This window comes from Fukomys damarensis, unplaced genomic scaffold, assembly GCF_012274545.1.
Source record: "Fukomys damarensis isolate Sample0158 unplaced genomic scaffold, DMR_v1.0_HiC HiC_scaffold_33, whole genome shotgun sequence".
Classification (NCBI taxonomy): domain Eukaryota; kingdom Metazoa; phylum Chordata; class Mammalia; order Rodentia; family Bathyergidae; genus Fukomys; species Fukomys damarensis.
The window spans coordinates 49,835,597-49,855,027 of NW_022900945.1; the positions used below are offsets into that span (position 1 = coordinate 49,835,597).

Here is a 19,431-nt window from a genome sequence, read left to right on the forward strand (position 1 = left end):
TTGCCGGAGTGGGTAGTTGGAGAATTAGAAAGAACAAAAGTTGGGAGATTAGGCACGGGGAAATCAGTAGGTACACGACTGCTGGGCAGAGATGCTGGATGCCCACTGTTAACATTAACTTGCAATCTGGCTTGAACATTTACTTATGTGACCTTTGGCATAGTTTTCTCAGCTATAAATTGGGGATAAAATAATATCTTTGTCACTGTGAGAAGTAATTGAAAACATACACGAAGCATTCGGTGCTGCACGTGGCCCAAAGTAAGTGCTTGCTAAATGTCGGCTGTCGTTGCTGATGCTATTTTTGTTATCAATCTTCTAGCTTGCACATTAGTTGGGCAGCATGATTGCGCTTAGGGGACAATGAGATGGTATTCTGTACTCAAACCTTCTCTCCAAAGGTTGTTGCCAGCCAGAATATGGCTCGCCTACTTAGGGTGCACCGTTCAAGGTACTATCTAGTTGCAGGAGTGCCAAGAGAACCGCGAAGACAAGGTATAAGACAATGGTTTGGGTGAAAACTGTTGTCACACAGAAAAGAGGTTCTGGAAAGAAAGCAATGCAAGTGTTCCAGACATGTTTTCTTGTCACCTATTTGGCGGGGGTGGGAAGGCACATGCAGACTTGAGGGCCCCAAACTGGACCGCGGAGAGGGGTCTGGCTGGACAGCAGTGCTTTAACAGACCACAGAAGTGGCTGGAGTGGACAGAGAAGGGACGCGAGGAGGGCAGTGTACCATCCTCATAGAGCTGTCCCCTCCAGAACGGACACGACTGGGTCAGAAAGCAGGCCAGAGTCCCACAGGAAGTCCTGGAGGTGTGTGGATCGGAAATCACAGCTGCCCTTCAGGAAGCCCAGGTTAGCTTTGCTTCAGGTCCAGCTGCTCTGGCGCAGTGCATCAGAGCACAGCACATCTGTCAGAAAGGGCCTCGTACTGTGCCTTGGTTGCAGAATGGGCGGGAGGCTGGGCTGAGGCTGCACTCAAGCCTTCTTACCAGAGATGCGCACAACCAACTCTCCTACTCCTGTACAGGCCTGCCTGGTATTTCACACGTCTCGAGTCACCACCAGAGAGGTCTTGACCCTGGACTGGGACTATGTGCAAATGTTGGAAATACTCATACATCACTTGAACAGGAAGATTGGGAAATATTCAAGCCAGAACTTCTGAGGGTGAGTTTGCCACCCCTTGTACTCTGGCATCAAGGACAGAGCCTTGCTTTGTGACTCCGGCTGCTGGGTATGTAGCTCAGGAGTACCCTAGGCAGAGTGTGAGCTGAGCTTTCCAGTTGAGGCAAGCTGAAGTCACTATCATGCATTACACCCTCCAGGGCTTGAAGATGCCTTTGACAGCAGGCCTTTGGGGCCCACTGGTTAAGAGGGACAGCTCTGGAGCTGGAAGTATCTGAATTTAAATCTCAATTCCCATTTCCTAGCAAAATTTTTGCATCTGTGTGACTTTAGAGGAATTACTTTATCTCTCTGTGTTTCGGTTTCTCTACTTATAAAACAGCTATAATAACAGTGCATACTTCTAAGGATTATTATGAATATCAAATTAGCTAATAAAGGTGAGTTCTTAGAACAACCCCTGGTGCACAGATTTTGCTACGCTGGAGCAAGGAATCTTGAGTTGCCTGACACAGGGCCGACCTCAGCCCATCAGCCAAGCCTCCTCCTTTGTTTAGGAGGTCATTAATAGGGCAGTTACGCAGGGAGGACGAAGTACCATAAAGCACGGCTTGGAATGTCTAGGTAAATCTCACTCCAGAACCAGAGACACCTGCGTACACGGGACTCAGTCCTCACACTTCTTTCTGGAGACGCTTTTGGAAACGCTTATCCTTCAGGTAACCCAGGATTGCCAGTGCAAGAGTAAGGGTAGCTGGACAGGTGTGTCTGTGTACGTGGCGGTGTTCAAGGGAGCATTAGGACAGTGCTCTCAGAGGGCAAAGATCACCTCCCAGAAAGGCAGGCAGGACACTAATCATCTGGTGTTCCGCGGTCAAACGGCATCGAAGTCTCCACACACTGTCCCAAAGCTTCTGGAAAAGCCGCCTTTCACCCTGTCTCCCAAATGCACTTGACGGAAGGCGAATGAGATTAGAGGCACTCCGGTCGGACTTCATGGACCCCCAAAGCTAACCCAGGAACACAAGGAACTAGAGAATTGGGATCCCAATAGTCTTAGCAGAGGCCCAGCTGTGCGACTTTCCTCTTCATAGAGTGCTCTAATGTTTTCTGGAGAAGTGGAGGCCCACTGGATCTTAGGGCTTATGAATTTCTACCAAGGCCCAAATTATTGGGTGCGGTGGTAGCCATAGCATTTCCAGATGAAATTTAGAACAAGTAATTAATTTGAATTTCAGATAAACAATAAATGTCTTAATATTAGTATATCTTAAATATTGTGTGGTATATGCTAATGCTACATAGTTTTTGTTATCTGAAATTCAAATGTAACTGATGTCTTCAACTCATAATAGCTAAATCTTGGAGGTGGTCATAGTTCCATCAACAGATAAATGAATAAAGAAAATGTGGTATATCCACACAAAGGAGTAGTACTCAGCCATCAAGAAGGATAAGGTGGAGTGGTTTGGAGGAAAATGGGTGCATCGTGAGGCCATAATGCTAAGGGAAATAAATCTGATACAGAAGGTTAAATATCACATAGTTTCTCTTAAATAGGAAAACAAAATATAAATGATCTAAGGAGCAAAATAAACAGATGATAAGAAACAAGGAGGCGGCTTTTGTGGAGGCAGAAAGGGGAAAGTGGGGAGGGGTGACGAGAGGGTAAAGAGAAGAGGAAGCAAAAAATGATTCAGATACAATATGTATATGTAGCAATTCCCCAAAATGAATGTAATCATTAGAAACATATACTAATGAAAATGGGAAGCTAGGAAAACCTGAACTGGAGTCTTGTGTTTTTATTTTCTAAATCTAGTAACACTTGCCGGGCGTGTGGCCACCGGGCCGTGGTGGGGAGGGCACCACAAAAAGGCACAGCCTCTAACCGAACACAAAGGCAGAGCAGCCGAGGATGCTGGTGCCTCACTTGGCAGGGTCCCACAATCCCAGTTCATTCCGGTCAGGTTGCTAAGCGTGTGGCAGGGCTGGGTATCCGTCTCCTCTCACGCTGGGGTGAAGAGTGGCCAACTGCACATAGCAAGAGCTCTTGCCCGTTGGTCTGTCAGGGTTCTGAGAGGCTCGGTGGTGTCCCCAGTGCAGGCTTCCGGGCAGGATTGGGCTACTCCCCAGCACTCACCTTTTCCAGCAGCACCCAGAAGTCTCATTGACATAAATGTCCTCCCACCCCAAATGTAAACCTCGGACTTAGGAGCTGGATTTAAAAGCGTGGTGACTGGGCAGAGGCTGTAGGCAGAGAGCTTGTGCTTGACGTTGGGCATTGTAAGGATGGACGTGGCCCGACCAGAAAGCCATGGCCTCACACCAGCGGCCCCTTCGGCAGCAACTTGTCTCCCACGTGGAACAGCTGTAACAAGCACCACCTGAGGCCACAGCGCCCCATTCTGAGGCTGAGTCGCAGAGAGATGCTGGAGATAACAGCCTGGCAGGTGGAGGTACCGTGGGTAACCTCCCTCTTTCAAGGTGAAGGTTCATAGTAACCAAGGTTAAGAATGAGGTGTAAATCTGGGTTTCCTAAACTAAAAGAACAGTTCAGAACCCAGGATAAATATCCACACGAACGGAGTCGAAAAGCCAGGCCAACAGACCCAAGAACAAAGGCCTGAGTAAGCAGGTGAAAACATGGAGGCAATCTCTGCCAGGTGTGGTAGGTGTGGTGGCCCATGCCTGCAATCCCAGCCCTCTGGAAGGCAGAGGCAGGAGGATCACAAGTTCAAGCCCAGCCCAGGCAGCTTAACAACTTGGTGAGACCCTGTCTCAAAGTAGAAATATAAAAATTAAAGGGCTGAGGACATAGCTCAGTGACAAGGCCTCGTGTTCAATCCCTAGTGTCACACACACACACATACACACACACACGATAAAGCCATACAAATAAAACATCAAAGCAGTCTCAAAGCAGAATTCAAAGAATGTGAATGAAGCAGCAACAAGATGATGTGTGCAGGCCGGCATGCGAGAGCCATCTCTGTGGCCCAGGCCCCCCGAGATCAGAGACACTTGTTGTCACAGGACCTATCTGTTCACACCAGTGCACATTTTCCAGCTGCACCCTCGGAGCACCCCAGTGTCCCTGGCTTGGGAGACCACGCCGCACACCTGACTTCGGAGGGCGATACACTCTGAGGTCTTCCTTTGTCTTCTTCAAAGTTGCTTTTCCTCTTCTTCCTCAGATTCTTCATATGAATATTGAAAGCCCTGTCCCAAGCTCTTCTCTTTCCTTTCTATCCACGGTGCCTCCTTTGCTTGATAGCCCCACTAACAGCAGCAGAAGTAGTTACAATGTGGGTTGTGGAGGCAAAGAACTTCCTAAGTGTGAGATATAGGCCTTTTTTTCTTTTTTCTTTTTAGACTTCTCTAGGCTTCATTTCTTCACCTGTCAAATGAGAATAATGCCAACTTGTTTATAGGGTTACTGAGAGAACTAAGTAAGAAAATGTGCTTATCAAACGGTGCCTGGCGTATGTAAATGCTCCACAGATGTGACCTGCATAGCTCTTGTTGCTGCTGAAATGCTGTGGGACCTCACGTCTTTGTTCCCGGATCAGCACTCTCTCATCAGCTTTATTTACATATCCAGCAGTCGGTCGCCTTTTCCAAGACAAAATGTTCCCAAGATATCTCATACCCATGGGGTCAAAAGTAAGCATGCCTTTCTCCCTCTAAACTCCCTCTCCTCTTCTGCTCCCTACCTCAATTGTAGCCGCTCTCATTCATCAATGGCCCAAGCTGGGGTCTTCAAAGCTGCCCCTGAACTTCTGTTTTTTGCGGGACTTTTTTAGCACCCACCCTGCTGCTCATCAAACCACTCAACAGAACCCAACAATTTTCCCTCTTTAACTCTTTCTCTGTAGAGTGTTCCTTTGTGTCTTGACGAAAACTTCTTGAAAAGGTAACGATTCAAGGACAAGTCCCTGGCTCTGAGGGTCATGACTTTTGGTGGCAAAGATACACTCCTTGAAACAGACTATACTGTTGTATGGAATATTTGCTCCCTCTGCATGCGGGGCTTATAAAAGGAATTTGAAATTTGCCTTGGCCATTGACTTCCACTGGCTAATCGAGTGTGAGCATGTGTGATATGTGCCCATTCCAAACAGAACCGAAGAGCCATCTGCTCTGTCCACTTCTGCTCTTTTCCTCCACCAGGACACCTCCATGTCCCAAACAGGTCCCATTCCTTGGGTCTGAATCACAACCGCATGAAATAGCAGCCAGTTCACAATGTACACAAGAAGAACAAAAGGTGAATCTCTTTGAAAATAGGGGGGCCTGTTTGTTACTCCATTGCAACCCAGTTAAAAACTGACTGATACAACTTCTTTCAGGGTTAGCTATGGAGACCTCGAGCAAATGCACAGTATTATGGAAATCAGCAAGCCACGATGATGCAAGGCAGTGTTCTCTGACAAAGGAAGAAAGCTCCACGTGTTGCCAGGAATCACATATCACAGATACTTCACACATGTGAAGGAACCAAGATTGTTCTTCTGGTGAAAGTTCTGTTCAGCAAACATCAACTGATGAGTGGGTAAAGAAGATGTGTGTGTGTGTGTGTGTGTGTGTGTGTGTAAATACAATGGAGTACTACTCTGCCACAAAGAAGGATGAGCTTCAGAGATTTATAGCTAAATGGATGCACCTGAGACCTTACTCTTATATGAAATAAATCAGACACACATGTTTAAATAGCATGATGTTTCTCTGGTGTGGGAAACTGAATGTGGAAACAAGGACTGAGGTGTATAATGGACGTTGGGAAACGGGAAGAAAGTGTTCAAATGGGAAGGGGAACATGGAAGAAGGAGGGAGAGAGGAAGGAAGGGACAAGAAAAAAAGTGAAAATAGAAGGAAAAACTGGAAGCAAAGCCTTTGTACACGGAGAGGGGAGGGACCTTGGAGGGGAATGGGATAAAATAAAATAAAATTTATATTTTAAAGAGTTCTGTTTGGCAAAATAAATTTTCACCAATTTGAAGATTTGAGTTTCCAAAGGGGACAAGAAAAATCAAACTTCAGAAATCTGTCTGGTGCATATAATAGGAGGGAAAAAAAGGCGGACTGATCAGAAAGATATCAGGGATTCAGAGTTGCATGTGGGAAGGAAACGGCACCGCTGTGAGCTTATGACCTACTTCAACATATTGAAAGAAATGTCAGCAGTTTGGGGCATGGAACAAAATTTGACAGAAAAGCAGCTTCTGTTTGGTAACCCTACCACAAGCCCAGACTCAGCCAGGCCATTTCTAGGGCACACAGCTCCTTGCTTGGTAACAACAGCCGCTGCGTCAGTAAAACAAATGCTCGCACATATTGAACTGAACAGAGGTATCCACAGAGCAGTGTTAAACAGGGCCTGGCTTTGCCATCCTCTGTGGCAAAGTTCAGTATCAATAGTGCCCCTCGGGCCGGGGACGTAGCTCAGTGGCATAGCTCCTGCCTGGCAAGCAGGAGGCCAAGTAAAGCTTCCTCGTTCCTACAAAGCAAAGCAAAACAGAGCAACAACAACAACAAAAACACACAGTGCTCCTCAAGATGGAAGTCTCCCCTCACTACTACGTACTCAGTATTAAAGCAATTTTAAGATCTTACCATTTTGGGTCAGATGATTCTTGGTTGAGGGACGGTCCTGGGCATCGTAAGATGTTGAGCAGCACCCTGGCCTGACCCAGTAGGTGCCAGTAGCACCCTCACTGCTGTGACAACCAAAAATGCCTCCAATCACTGGCAATAGTCCGAGGGTGACTTCCTGCCCCAGAGGAACAGAGCTAGTGGTAAGCAATTCGATTCCCTGCCACAGTAAATGGAAGATATCTTTGAATAGGCCTGCCTTTTGGTTTGGTCCAGGGAATGAGCCGCTCACTTTGCTTCTAAATTAACCCAACCCTGTTCCAGTTCTGCGTAGCAGCTGTTGATTAAGTACCTAATAGGACAGAGCAGATCCAAAGCACACAGCCGGTTTAGGTAGCATGGAGATCAGGGGCTTGTCTCTGGAGTCCGCCTGGGTTGGAATCCCGACTCTGCCGTTTGCTCACTGTGTAACCTGGGATCAATCTCTCTGCCTCTCTCTTTTCTGTCTGTGCAATAAAATGATGACGGCGTATGTGGGAGAACGTAAGGTTGTTGTGAGGATTCGACAAATTAATGCTCACAAGGTGCTTAAAACTGAGAGCAGGCTGTGGAAAACAGTCAGTAGATGCTTGCTGTCGTTTTTAACCCTCACAACAATGCAATGGCATGCCGGGCCTTGTCACCCGCATTTTCTGCACGTACAAGCAAGCACTCAGGAAGATCAAGCCTGAGATCATGGAACAGCTAAAAGGTTTGGCTAGGAGGAGGAGGAAGAGTCCGGATTCAAGCACTAAGCCTAAACATTTCTCCCTACAGCCCAGGCTTTGATAGGGAACAGGCTAAACCTGGGAGAAAGCAATCGCTTTCGTGGGTGAAAAATCAGGGCGCATTCCTTGGCTTGATGCGCTCACAGGGGGTTAATGGAAAGACCTGCTAAACAGGGGGCAGAAAACCCGACCTTTACCATTAACTAGCTGTGCAAATCTGAGCAAGTCTCTCAAACATCCGGAGGCTGTTTACTCATCTGCGAAATGGACACCAAGCACACCTGCTCTGCGATCTTCACGGATGGTGGTCAGGGTCGTGTGAGAAAATGCATGCAGCAAAGCGCCACAGAACTGCAAGGTTGGAAAAGTAATGCTCTCTCCGGGGGCTGTGAGGAAAGCCTGGCTAGCACCTCTCAGTTCCTTGGCCATGTCCCGCTTCTCCTGCAAATGCAGGTTCTCCCGGACCCCATGTGGTCTCCACACGCACACTGGACCCCACTGGGCTCTGGGGAGCCTCCTGTGCCCAAGGGTGAGGACTCGGGCTTCTCCCCTCCGGGGCCGGAGTGGGCAGTCTGGAAGGTGATCCGAACTTGGAGGCGGCAGCTGCTGCTTATCTGTAGTCAGTCAACAGTCCAGACGGATGAGATGTCCGTGGTGACCTTCCTGCCTCAGTGAGTGTGGGAACTCGGGGCTTCCCAGAGCGAGGGAGTGGGAATGTAAACAAGATGGCCCCTGTTGGAGCTTGGGCATCTCCTCCTCCCTCGGCACTGCCCTAACCAGGAGGAAGCGCAAGGGAAATCACCCAGGCGTCACTGCCCAAGCTGCCGACAGAACAGAGCCTCACGTGGGGAGCCAGAGTTGTTCTCACCTAACGACACGGTTCTGACTCCCCAAGGGCGGCTGCTTCCTGCCCTAAGACCCAGCACCGGCACCCTTGGCTGTCCGGGGAGAAGAGTCAGAGATGCATCATCCTGGTGGAAACTCCTCCTCCCTCTCTCCTCTGTCAGTGTTTATGGCTCTGCTCTTGGACCGCTCCAGTGGCCCGACTCCGCGGGCCAGCAGGGCTCCGGCACCTCTTCCTAGCAAAGGGGCAGCAGACTAAACAAGAGGAGGTTTGGGAGAAGCACGTCCTTGTCAGCCACCTTTCACGTGTCTGCAGGAAGCTTGGAAAGAGAGGCCCCGAGCGTGGCGAGTCAGTCGGTGTGGATGGAGGCTCACGGGCGCCGGGACAGTGTCCTCGAAGAAGAGGTGTTGGGGTTAAACTCACAGCCATGAGCGTTATTCAGAGGGAGAGGTGGGGAATCGGGAGAAGACAGGTATGAGAGAGGAGAACCTTACCTGTGAAGGTGCCGAGGAGGCAGAGCATTTGAGGAACCAGAAATGAATAATACCGCCGCTGTGGTGTATGGCTGGGCCTCACCCTGTCCCCTGAGCTGGGCTTTGTCCCCGAACATTTCTGCCAACTCACCCACCGTGAAACCTGTCGTGCTCCTCTTCCTCTGGGGGCTCTTCCTTTTCCTTCCAAGACTGCACACTCAAAGGAGAATTTCTTGCAACCATCCGGAGCCTGGAAGCTTGGATTCTTAACTCAATTCTACCATTCCACTGTGCAACCTTAGCAAGTGACTTAGCTTCTCTGACTTGTGGTTTCTCTTCAGTTTTTATGGGTCAATAATTGTGCTCACAGCAACATCTGATGAATGTTTACTCCGTGCCAGGGCCCGGTGCTAGGTGCTTTTTGTTGTTTATCATATTTAATTCTCAAAGATTTTCTACCCTTCTCTAAGGACTCTTGGGAAGTCTAGGTGTGACATTCATCAAAGATGTGCTCTGTAACCCTCCAGGGATAACGCAAAAAATGAAACAAGACAAGCACAGTTTTTCCCAAATGTGCATTTAATAAATAAAGGAACAAAATGAGTCTGGAAATCTTTTGTCCATCTTCTGAACAATCAAGTAAAAAGCAGTAGCAAGAATGAAAGATGTTATTAAGGCCACATGGAGCTGATCGCACGCGGTGCCAAACCAAGGAAGGGAAAATCCACAGATGTAACTCTGAGCCTGTAAAGATTCAGTGTGGTGATTCCCACTGTCATACAGACAAGAGAGGGAAAGCTCCGAATCCACTCAGGAGGAAGCACTGAGTGCATCTCAAACGCCTTGGGTACCAAGGAAAGGGCCGGCATAAACTCGTGGCAAAAGTCCAGGCTGCAGTTGAGCCAGAGAGTTTTGTACCTCTTGACAGTCACCTTAGGACGTGCCTGTCCACTTTCCATCACTTTATGACCATTTGTCCACTCCAAATGCTAACTCTGGGAAATTACTTGTACACAATCTGTGTACTACCGTAAGGATGATGTGCTGGTCACGTATCGATCTCCCAACCTACGTATTGGCCTAACAAACCAACACGCGTGAGAGTCTGTGGGCGTGCGTGTGGGGTGATGTGTGGGTGTTTGGGGTGAGAGTTCCTCCCTACACTCACACTCCAGCACTTGCACTATCACTTGTTGGGTCCCCCCCAAAATCAGCCAAACGTGGGAGGAGAACTGACACCAACAGATGTGGTGAAAAGCGGATAACTGTGTTTTGGGAGGCACGGATCGGATCAGATAAGAAGCAAAGAGTAAGAAAGTCAGGCAACTGGAAAGGACCTAAGTACAGGCAAGTGAATGATGGTGATAAACCTTCGTTTAAGCTCCTTTAAAGTACCTTGAATTTGGAAAAGAAAGAAAGGAAGGAAGAAAGGGAGAAAGAGAGAAATGGAGAAAGGAAGGTGCCTTGACTTTCAATATCCACTTCCTCCTCACAATACTGCGTAGTGTAACCCGGAAGTGAAGTGCATGTGCTGTTTCCACACGGGCCAGAATCTGTCGCTCAGCTGAGCAGTGTTGCACCATCCCTAAGCCTCTGAGTTTCCACCTGTAACAGGGGATTGCTGGCTGCCTCCTGCAGGTCTGCTGAAGGGAAATTAAATGTGGCACATGCCTTGCGTTCCACATTTGGCAAAGGACAAGTCCTTGGTATTTTCTGGGTGACAAAACAGATGTCCAGAGAAGTTAATCCCCATGGTCCCGTTAGCTCCTCGCTGATGCTGCCAGAGAAACAACCAGGCATCCATCTGGCCCGGGGCTCTTTCGTCCACGTGGAGCACCCATCCCACACTGAAGTAATTTGCAAGTGACTTTTTCTTGGGTTTTCCTTTTAATTTGCATTGAATTCGCACATCAGCAAATTCAGAGTGCCAGTGAAAAGGCTTCTTTCTTTAGGACCTGCTGGAAATCAGATCTGGGGTGGCCCTAGGAGACCTGAAGAGCTATGTGTGAGAAAAGAAATTCCCTGTCACACCCCCTTGGGTGGTGGACCTGTGGGTTATTTACTCTGCGGATTGGTGTGACAGCGCCCTAATCCCTGCTGGCGAGGCTCCGTTTCCCTCTGCCACGAGTGGGCGTGTGCTCTGGCTGGACAGTCTGCCCCTGATGCTTCTTGCTCCGTGCCAGTCTCCCGCTCTCTTGTTGCATCCCCTCTGGCTTTAGAAAACCTTACACAAATGCATTTTCAGCCATCTCTGTTACAGCACCCACCCTTTTCTGTTCCTGGTACTGGGGATTGAATCCAGAATCTTCCCACTGAACTACACGCCTAGGCCTTTTCTTTTTTTTTTTTTTTTTTTAATCTTGAGTCAGAGTCTCGCTAAGTTGCTAAATTTCCTAATCTATGCTCAAATCTGAGATCTTCCTGCCTCAGTTTCCCAGAGGGCTAGGATTATTAGTATGTGCCACCCACCTGGCTATAGGTCCGATTTTTTAAAATACAATGAAATAAAATAATTTTTTAAAATGTTTAATTAAAAATAAAAAAAAACGGTACAGAGACTGGTGGGCACTAGGAGTCAGGAAGCCTGACACTTTAATCCAGGTGTGATGCCGGTTAATTGTGGGTCCGCAGACAAGCTAGACTAGGCCTCCCGGCTTAGGCCCTTATCTGTAAAAAAAAAAAAAAAAAAAAAAAAAGAGCTGGAGTATTTATGGAGTGTCTATTTTGCTAAGTGCTTTCAATCATGTCAGTTTATTTAATCCATAAGGAACTCTCCTAGATAAGAACATTTATCTGCATTATGGAAAAGAGAAAACAGGAGCCGAGAGGCTAGTGCCCAAGGCCACACAGGTGGCAAAGAGGAACCTGATTTGGAATGTGAATTTAGGGCCATCTGATTCCAGATGTTATGTCTGTATTAGTAATACAGTTCAGTACAATACACTGCAGTAGTGCCCTTGCCCGTCCTAATACTTGTCTGTGGCACAGTTCACTGAGAGTTGGCTTAGTTTGTTGTGGTGGGTCATCCCTTGGGGTCTCCGTGTAGGCAGAGAAGGCAGAGGCCCCGGGGGATTGACTGCATGCTTTGGTTGACCATTACATCAGCTGTACACCCTGCTATTAGAAGTAACTTTACCGCCATCAATTGAAATCCAATAGTTGGCGTCACCTTAAGTGCTCCTTCCCATAAGAAAAAAAAGTTTCTTTCTAGGGAGTTAAGTGCTTATATGATAGACTTTACTTTCAGTTATTTAAGATCATTCACTGACAAACCAAAGCATTTTCACATGCTTTAGGTCAAGGCATAGTATGAGGTCATAGGACATGGAGTTACCAGCCGCTCACGATGGTCAGAGGGATTTGTCCTTCCCCTTCTTTTTCTCAGTGATTCTGAAGTTGGACTTGCGTACGGATTTAACACATCTCCATAGTAACTTGACTACACGGTGGCTGGAAGAGGAAAACAATTGCCACCCACACCATGGGGAACAGAGAAGAATATTCCGTGGTACCTATTTCTTCACACTGTAGTTCTGCTCTGTAGGTAAAGACAATATCTTCTTTGTTTGACATCCTTAGGCTAACCCAATGGTCAGCACATTGAAGGGGCTCCAAAAGCAAATAAACAGTGTCAAACAAACCAGCAGGAAAGATAATCAGGAGAACCTAGACTGTCCTGGAGTAAATGTCAGTAGTAATTTAAATCTGCCTTAATCATGAGTACTATTGCCTTGAGATCAGTGATTATATTTTACTTATCTTGTGTTCCTTAGGATTCCGCCTTAGGGGGCTCAAAACTTTCTATGGAATTGAATGACCCTACAGTAACAGCATTCTATAAAATCATGTCGTAGAAGGGTGAAAAAAGCTAAGCAATGTGAAGATGATAAGGTAAGAATGATGACAATGTTCATGGGACCAGACTTGGCAGGGGCAGAAGGCAGCAATGCTCTTGAGAAGGGCTGATGCGACTGATGGTAAAATCAAATCAAAAGTTGTCCAGGGAAAGGTTGCTACCATGAAGGCCAAAAGTAGAATCGACCGACAGTGATACTTTAAGGAAACTGATTTCCTGTCCCCAACATTCCCTCATGGGCCTGAAGCCAAAACATGACAACCCTCCCAGACCGGTTTTTATTTTTTCTCCATGTTCCATGTAGATTCACTTCCGGCATACAGGAGACCTAGGGCGAATTCCAGCATGTTTCCCTCCTGGACCCAGGCCTACGGCCCTCTTCCTCTTCCTCTCTAACGATGACAATGACGTCTCTCTGGCGAGGCTGAGTTCACTGCACCCAGAACGCTTCTCCCCCCCATCCTCCTAGTGACAGCCAAGTCAGGGGTCCTGATGGGATCAACCCTATACGGGGACACCGCAGCTGTAAGCTTTTTTTCTCTTAGAAGAGAAAGAGACGTTTTAATCTTCAGTGGGACACCCCTCATGCTTAAGAGGGCATCCTCTTACTTAAGAAGTCTAGGAATGGGAGAACAGAGGAATCAGCGATGCTTCCTGGATTTCTGCTTGAGGTCGACCTGACTCAAAGTTGTCAGGAATAGGAAGAAATCAGTGGCTTGGGTGCCTAGTGAGTAAGGTTGGTGTGAAGTCTCGCGGGAGCGGTGACCTGCGCGGATGAATAAGACAGACAGGAAATGTTCTTCCGTGGAGCAAGGGTGTGAGAGCATTTGGATGAGATGACTACAACAAAATTTAAAAACACAAAGAGCCGTAAAGTCTACGTGGACGGTCTGGGGCGATGACGACAAGTAACAATACCCACTCAGCCCCTTCTCGGCTCTGACCTTTCAGTCGTCTCCAGTCTATGAGGTAGGCCTTCGTATTAGCCCCATTTTACCGATCAGAAATTGGAGGCACCGAACTCTAAGGAGAGCTGGAATTTGCAATAAGAAGTTGTCAGTAGCAACATTTACTTGATTTTGAATGCTTGGCAGTCTGCCTTACTGTGGTCCCAGAGGCCCTGAAGAGCTATTTGAGGGTGGGAAAAGTCCTGTCACGTCCGTTCTTTGGTCAACATGCACAATATTTACTTTGTGAAATGATGCAACACAATCTTTAATCCCATAGTTTTATACAAACTCTTCCTATAAAATATGGACCTGCACACTGCGTGTGTGTGTGTGTGTGTGTGTGTGTGTGTACGTGTGTGTACTGGTGCAGTATTTCCGTACTCGACCACGATTTACCGGTGATCTTCAAGATCGCGCGATCAGGATTTGTTCTTAGCTCTAATTTCTCAGCACGCTTGCCATTAGTTATTCCTGAGAGGATGTCAGTTGTCTTTGCATTTTACAGATGGCAAAAGTGGTTTAGAGGAGGTCAATGGCTTGAGCGAGTTCACAGACCACGTTAGCAAAGTTTGGCTAAACTTGGGATCCATGACCTCTGCCTGCCCCACCTCATCCTCAGAGGGTCTCTCGATCCAGGGCCTGGGCTGCATTCCAAATTGGGTCATCTGCTGTGTGCTGCCTGTCTGAAATTCCCCTTGTGGTTTTGCTCACATCTGGTGTTTTTCACTTCTCTTTCTAAACACGTGCTCTGATCCTATTGCTGCTGCAGCAGAAAGATGCCCATGGTTCCAAGGAGTATAGCTCATTTAGTGAGAGGTGAAAGACACTCCTCTCAACGGGACTTCTAAAAATAAACAGTGTCACAGTTTTGCTCACTATGCCATGCTTGAAGCATTTCCCGGAAATCCCCAACCTTAGTAATTTCTGTGCAGTCTCTCGACAGAGCCCCGGACCTCTGGTGCCTAGACTCCCAGCCCAGCTGCTCTCAGAGACCCGTCAGGTCTGAAGTCTCCTTCTGTTCTTTTTGCTGGTTCTCTGAGTGGACTGCAAAGGTGACAAATGCCTTCCAGAAGGGTCCTGTGGTCACAGCTCTCCATTAGTCCACGCACGCTGAGCTGGGAGCTACCAATATTTACTTCCCTGCAACCCTTCTACAACGGGTTTTCCTGTTTTGCTTATTGTAGCAAACTTTGCTCTTCATTCCACACCTTACCTTATCACGGCAAGCCTGTTTCTTAATTATAAAAAGTATTTTTTCATCACACTAAAATTTTAAGGAAATAGAGAATAAGGGGGGAAAATGCACAATTCTAGCACTCTTCCATATCCATTATTAATTTTTTTTTGTTTTTTTCTTAGCAGTCTTCATTTCATTGGATGTGTGCATTTCTTGCTTTACTTACTTGTATGGACATAGTTGGACTCATAATCTGCATGCAATCTTTGGATCCTTCTCATTATTTAATATTGGGAGTGTTTCTCACGGCTGTGGCTTGGATATGGTCTCAGCATCCTCCAAGCTTCATGTATTTAACCTCGATTATGAGGTATTAAGAGGGTGGGTGCTTAATCCCATTGCTGTGCTCAAAGGCGGGGCCTTCGGGAGGATTAGATACAAGTCACCAGGTAGAGCCCCTTTGTGGAATGCTGGTGCTTTGGAGGAAAGGAGGAGAACAACCCGACGAGGACACACATGCACCCCGGTCCCTTGGGTCTCTTGCCGTGGATGTCTGTCCCACCTCAGGTCGCTGACAGCAGGGAGACCATCACCAGATGTGGCCTCTTGACCTTGCGCCTCCGGCACCAAATGCCAAAGCAAACTCTGCTTTATCGCTTGAGAACATTTCTTTATAATTTAAAGAGTTTGCCCTCTTAAGTTAAAAGCTCAAGCCAGATCGATAGGCCCACGTTCTCACAGAATGGTGCAGATATAAAATTAGGAATAAAACAGATGTGTAGATCTTGACTGAGTGAGCCGGTAAAGGGCACCGGTGACCTCCACAAAGCTGAATCTGAAGTCAGAATCATTAAACACAGAATTTCTAGACAACTTACTTTCCCTGTTAAGTCAGAGGCAAGGTTCCATGTTTTGGTACCGTCTACCTAAACATGTCCAGAAAAGAACATCTTATCTCAGATGGGCCCAGAAGGAGGGCAGCTGGCAAATGTTCCCCCTTGGGAAAGAACATCTTCCCATGGGCTGTGGAAAATGATATAAGTGAGCCGCTCCCTCCAATTCCCAGAGGTTTCCAAAGAAGAAATGGAGGACCCAGGCTTGTTCCTGTTAGAGGGAATCATTTGGCTTTCTAGCTCCATTTTCTACTTTACCTTGGTCTCTCTTTTCTTTTCAACTTCCCCATCAGACCCTCATCCCAAAGTAAGAAATGTTTCCCATTTCTTCTTTCCCATTTGTGGGAGCATACCTGCGACCCCAGCATTTGGGAGGCTGAGGCAGGAGGATCGCCATGAGTTTGAGGCCAGCCTGGGCTACATGCGAGTTCCTTCCTGCCATCTCAGTGTTCCATGCGTGCCCTTCACATCCATGTGTCCTGTGTCACAGCAGCAGGGGAGCTTAGTGATGTGTGGAAGAACACAGGCTCCGTGTCCTGCTTTATGACTTTGGAACGGCTCTGCCTCCTCCGGAGAAACCAGTGCACCTGCAGTAGGTCAGGTACTTTCATCTTTACAACAGGCCGGAAGGCTGGAACAGACACTGTGAAATTACAGGGGAGGAGCGGAGGACCAGGGCTTGTATATAGAATAATGCATAATATGGTAGATATGTAAGAGAATAGAGAAAAACCTATAGGTACAGAGAAAAGCGCAGACCAAAATTACCTGTTACCCATATTCCCAAAAGAATCACTCCTTTTTGGTGTTCTGAGACAGGGTTTTGCTATGTAGTTCAGGCTGACTTGAACCCATTATATGCGGGATCTTCCTGCCTCAGCCTCCCAAGTGCTGGGATTACAGGCATACATCAACACACCTGAGCAAAAGAATCATTCTTAAAGGTGAAGGGAGGGCAGGAACAAGGGGAAAAAATGAGAACCAAGACCTGTCATGTGAAGGTACAGGATCCCAGTAATGAATGTAACTGTATTGTAGACCTAGATTGTACCAATAAACTCAATTAAAAAAAAAAAGAATCACTCAATTATTTCCTTTTCCTTTGCAGGGGGCAGTACTGGGAATTGAACAGAGGGCCTTTGCACTGAGCTACATTCCCTGTCTTTTTTAATATTTAAAAAAATTTTTTTTAAATTTTGGGACAGGATCTCACTAAATCTCTAAATTGCCCAGGCTGGGCTCAAACTTGCCATCTTCCTGTCTCGGCCTCCCAGAGTGTTATGATTACAGTTGTGCACTACCATGCTAGCTTTTAAAACATACCCCCCCACCTTTTTTTTGAGACAAGATTTTGCTTTATTTTTTTCTTGACTTTTTTTCTTTTTTTAAAGAGAGTCTCACTATGTAGTTCAGGCTGCCCTTGAACCTGTTATGAAGCCCAGGCTGGCCTTGAACTTGCAACAATCCTCTTGCTCAGCCTCCCAAGTGCTGGGATTACAAGCATGCATCACCACACCCAATGAAAGGAAAAAAAAATATATATATATGTATAAAAGTATATATGCATATGTGTACGTGTCTGTGTATAATAGGATAACCCAGAATACATGAGGTAGTTTTGCATATAGAATTGAAATTCTATTATTTCTACTTATTTTCTAGGGTTCCGTAACAAGGTACCACAGCTGAGTGACTTGAACCTAACAGAATGTATTGTCTCATGGTTCTGAGATGAAGGTACTGGAGGACCAGCTCCTTGTGAGGTCTGTGGGGGGAGAATCTGCTCCCGACCTCTCTCCTCTCTTCTGGGGATTTGCTGAAGTCCTGGCAACCACTCCCTTCCTCATGTGGCATTTCCCAGCATGCATGTCTGTCTGTCTGTCTGTCTGTCTGTCTGTCCACGTGTCACTCTTACAAGCTCAATGGTCATGACTGGGCAGGGGTCCACTCTACTCCATTCAGACCTCGTCTTCCCTGGAATAATTCTGTCTACAGCGATCCTAGTTCCAGACGAGGTGACGCGTCTTAGGAGGTAGCGGGTGTTAGGCCTTCAGCATGTGAATTCGGCGGGCGGACCCATAGAGAAACTTCACACGATGTCGCCTTTCCATTTTCCATTCCATGGTGAACATTTCCCAGCACAGGCAGCTTTTGGTGGAGACGCGAATGAGGAGTCCGCGGGGACAGGGAGAGAGGCCCGAGGGGGAGCAGAGCAGTGGGAAGCAGCCGGAACTCGAGGGCAGAGGAGCTCGCAGAAAGGGGAAGGGGAACTGTCGGACACTGGCCGAGGTCGGGGTTTTCCGGCTTGCCGAGAGCTCCTTAGCAACGTGTCAGAAAGGACGCTTTCACCATGACCCCGGGGCCCCACCCACACATGGTCCTCAGGCCTGGAAGGGGACCTGGAAGGAGGCCCCCAGAGAGACCGCAGGAAGAGGCAGGAGGGGGGATAGTGCCAGGGCAGTTTGGGAGGGGAAGGTGTTAGATCTGTCAAGTAGCAACCGACGGGAATGATAATTCAGGCGTCCTACCTGGGGGTAGACAAAAGTGCTTTCAATCCTAGCTCAATTTTTATAACTATTTTATTTTGTAGAAAAGTTTTCCCCTCAAAAGTGAGCAGAAGGCACAGGGATTTCCCACATGCCCGCTCCCGTACGTATGTGTCGCCTCCCCAGAGAGTGGTACATTTATTACAACTGAGGGAGCTACAGCGGCACAGGAGAATCATCTCCAGTTCGTGGTTTGCGTTTGGTTTCACTCTGGGGTCGACATCCTACGGGCAGAGACAGCTCAAATGAGAGATTCTTTTCTGCCTTTTCCAGTGCGTCTCGCAGTTGGAACCCTACACAGTGTAGCTCTTTCAGGTTGGCTTTTTTCCTCCTAGGAGAGAGCATCTGAGATTTCTCCGCACCCTGCCTTTTTTCATGGCCTGATAGCTACTCGTACTCATTGTTCTGTAAGATCCCAGTCATATTACTCAGACTCTTTAAATTTCAGTTTCCTCATCTGAAAATGGGCCTGACAACAGCACCTACACATAAGGTTACTGCGAGAATAAAAATGAGGCGACACTTGGAAAGTACTCAGTGTAGCGTCTGGCACGAGGAACACACTTTGTTCAACAAATATTTGTTACCTGCTGTGACAAGGACCATGGTGAGTGCTAAATATACAGAGTTGTACACATCTGACAGGTTCCCATCCTCAGGGACCTTGTATTTAGAAAAGAAAGGTAGACATTTGTGGGAAAAAAAAATAATACAATTAAAGTCTATAGCCATAGCCATATGAATCATTCAAAGGGAAAAAAGCTATTGTAAAACAGAAAAAAAATGGGGAAACTGATTTCGTCTGATGGGGTAGGAAAGCCCCTTCCCTAGGAAGTCGCCGAGGGGGCCACTCTGCGGAAGTGATGTGAGGCCAAGCCCTGAGTGCTGAGCTGGGAGAGCCGGATGAAGGCCCTTGTGGGAGGCAGGAGAAGTCTTCCAGGTAGAGCGAACAGGCGCTGAGGTGACACAGAGCTCAGTGCGGGAGAGGAACTGAAACAGCAGAGAGACTGGAATGCAGCCAGCCAGCAAGGGGGACAGGGTGCACAGGAGGTGGGAGACTCAGGCAGAGAGCAAATCCTGCAGAGGGCTGAGGGAGCCCAGCAGATGCGCGTTCTGTAGAGAATAGGAGGGGAAAGGGCAGCCCAAAAAGAGAACAGGAGGAGGAGGAGGAGGGAGAGGAGGGGAAGGAAGAGGGGAAG

At 47.5% G+C, this 19,431-nt stretch overlaps 1 long non-coding RNA gene across 1 annotated transcript; it reads left to right on the plus strand.

Annotated features, from left to right (window-relative positions):
• The first annotated feature begins 214 nt into the window (after nucleotides 1-214).
• Nucleotides 215-5,367, plus strand: LOC109118038. The gene is made up of 3 exons (XR_002025308.1): nucleotides 215-261; nucleotides 1,034-1,173; nucleotides 5,305-5,367. It is a non-coding gene; the product is annotated as an uncharacterized LOC109118038 (long non-coding RNA).
• Nucleotides 5,368-19,431: the final 14,064 nt, after the last annotated feature.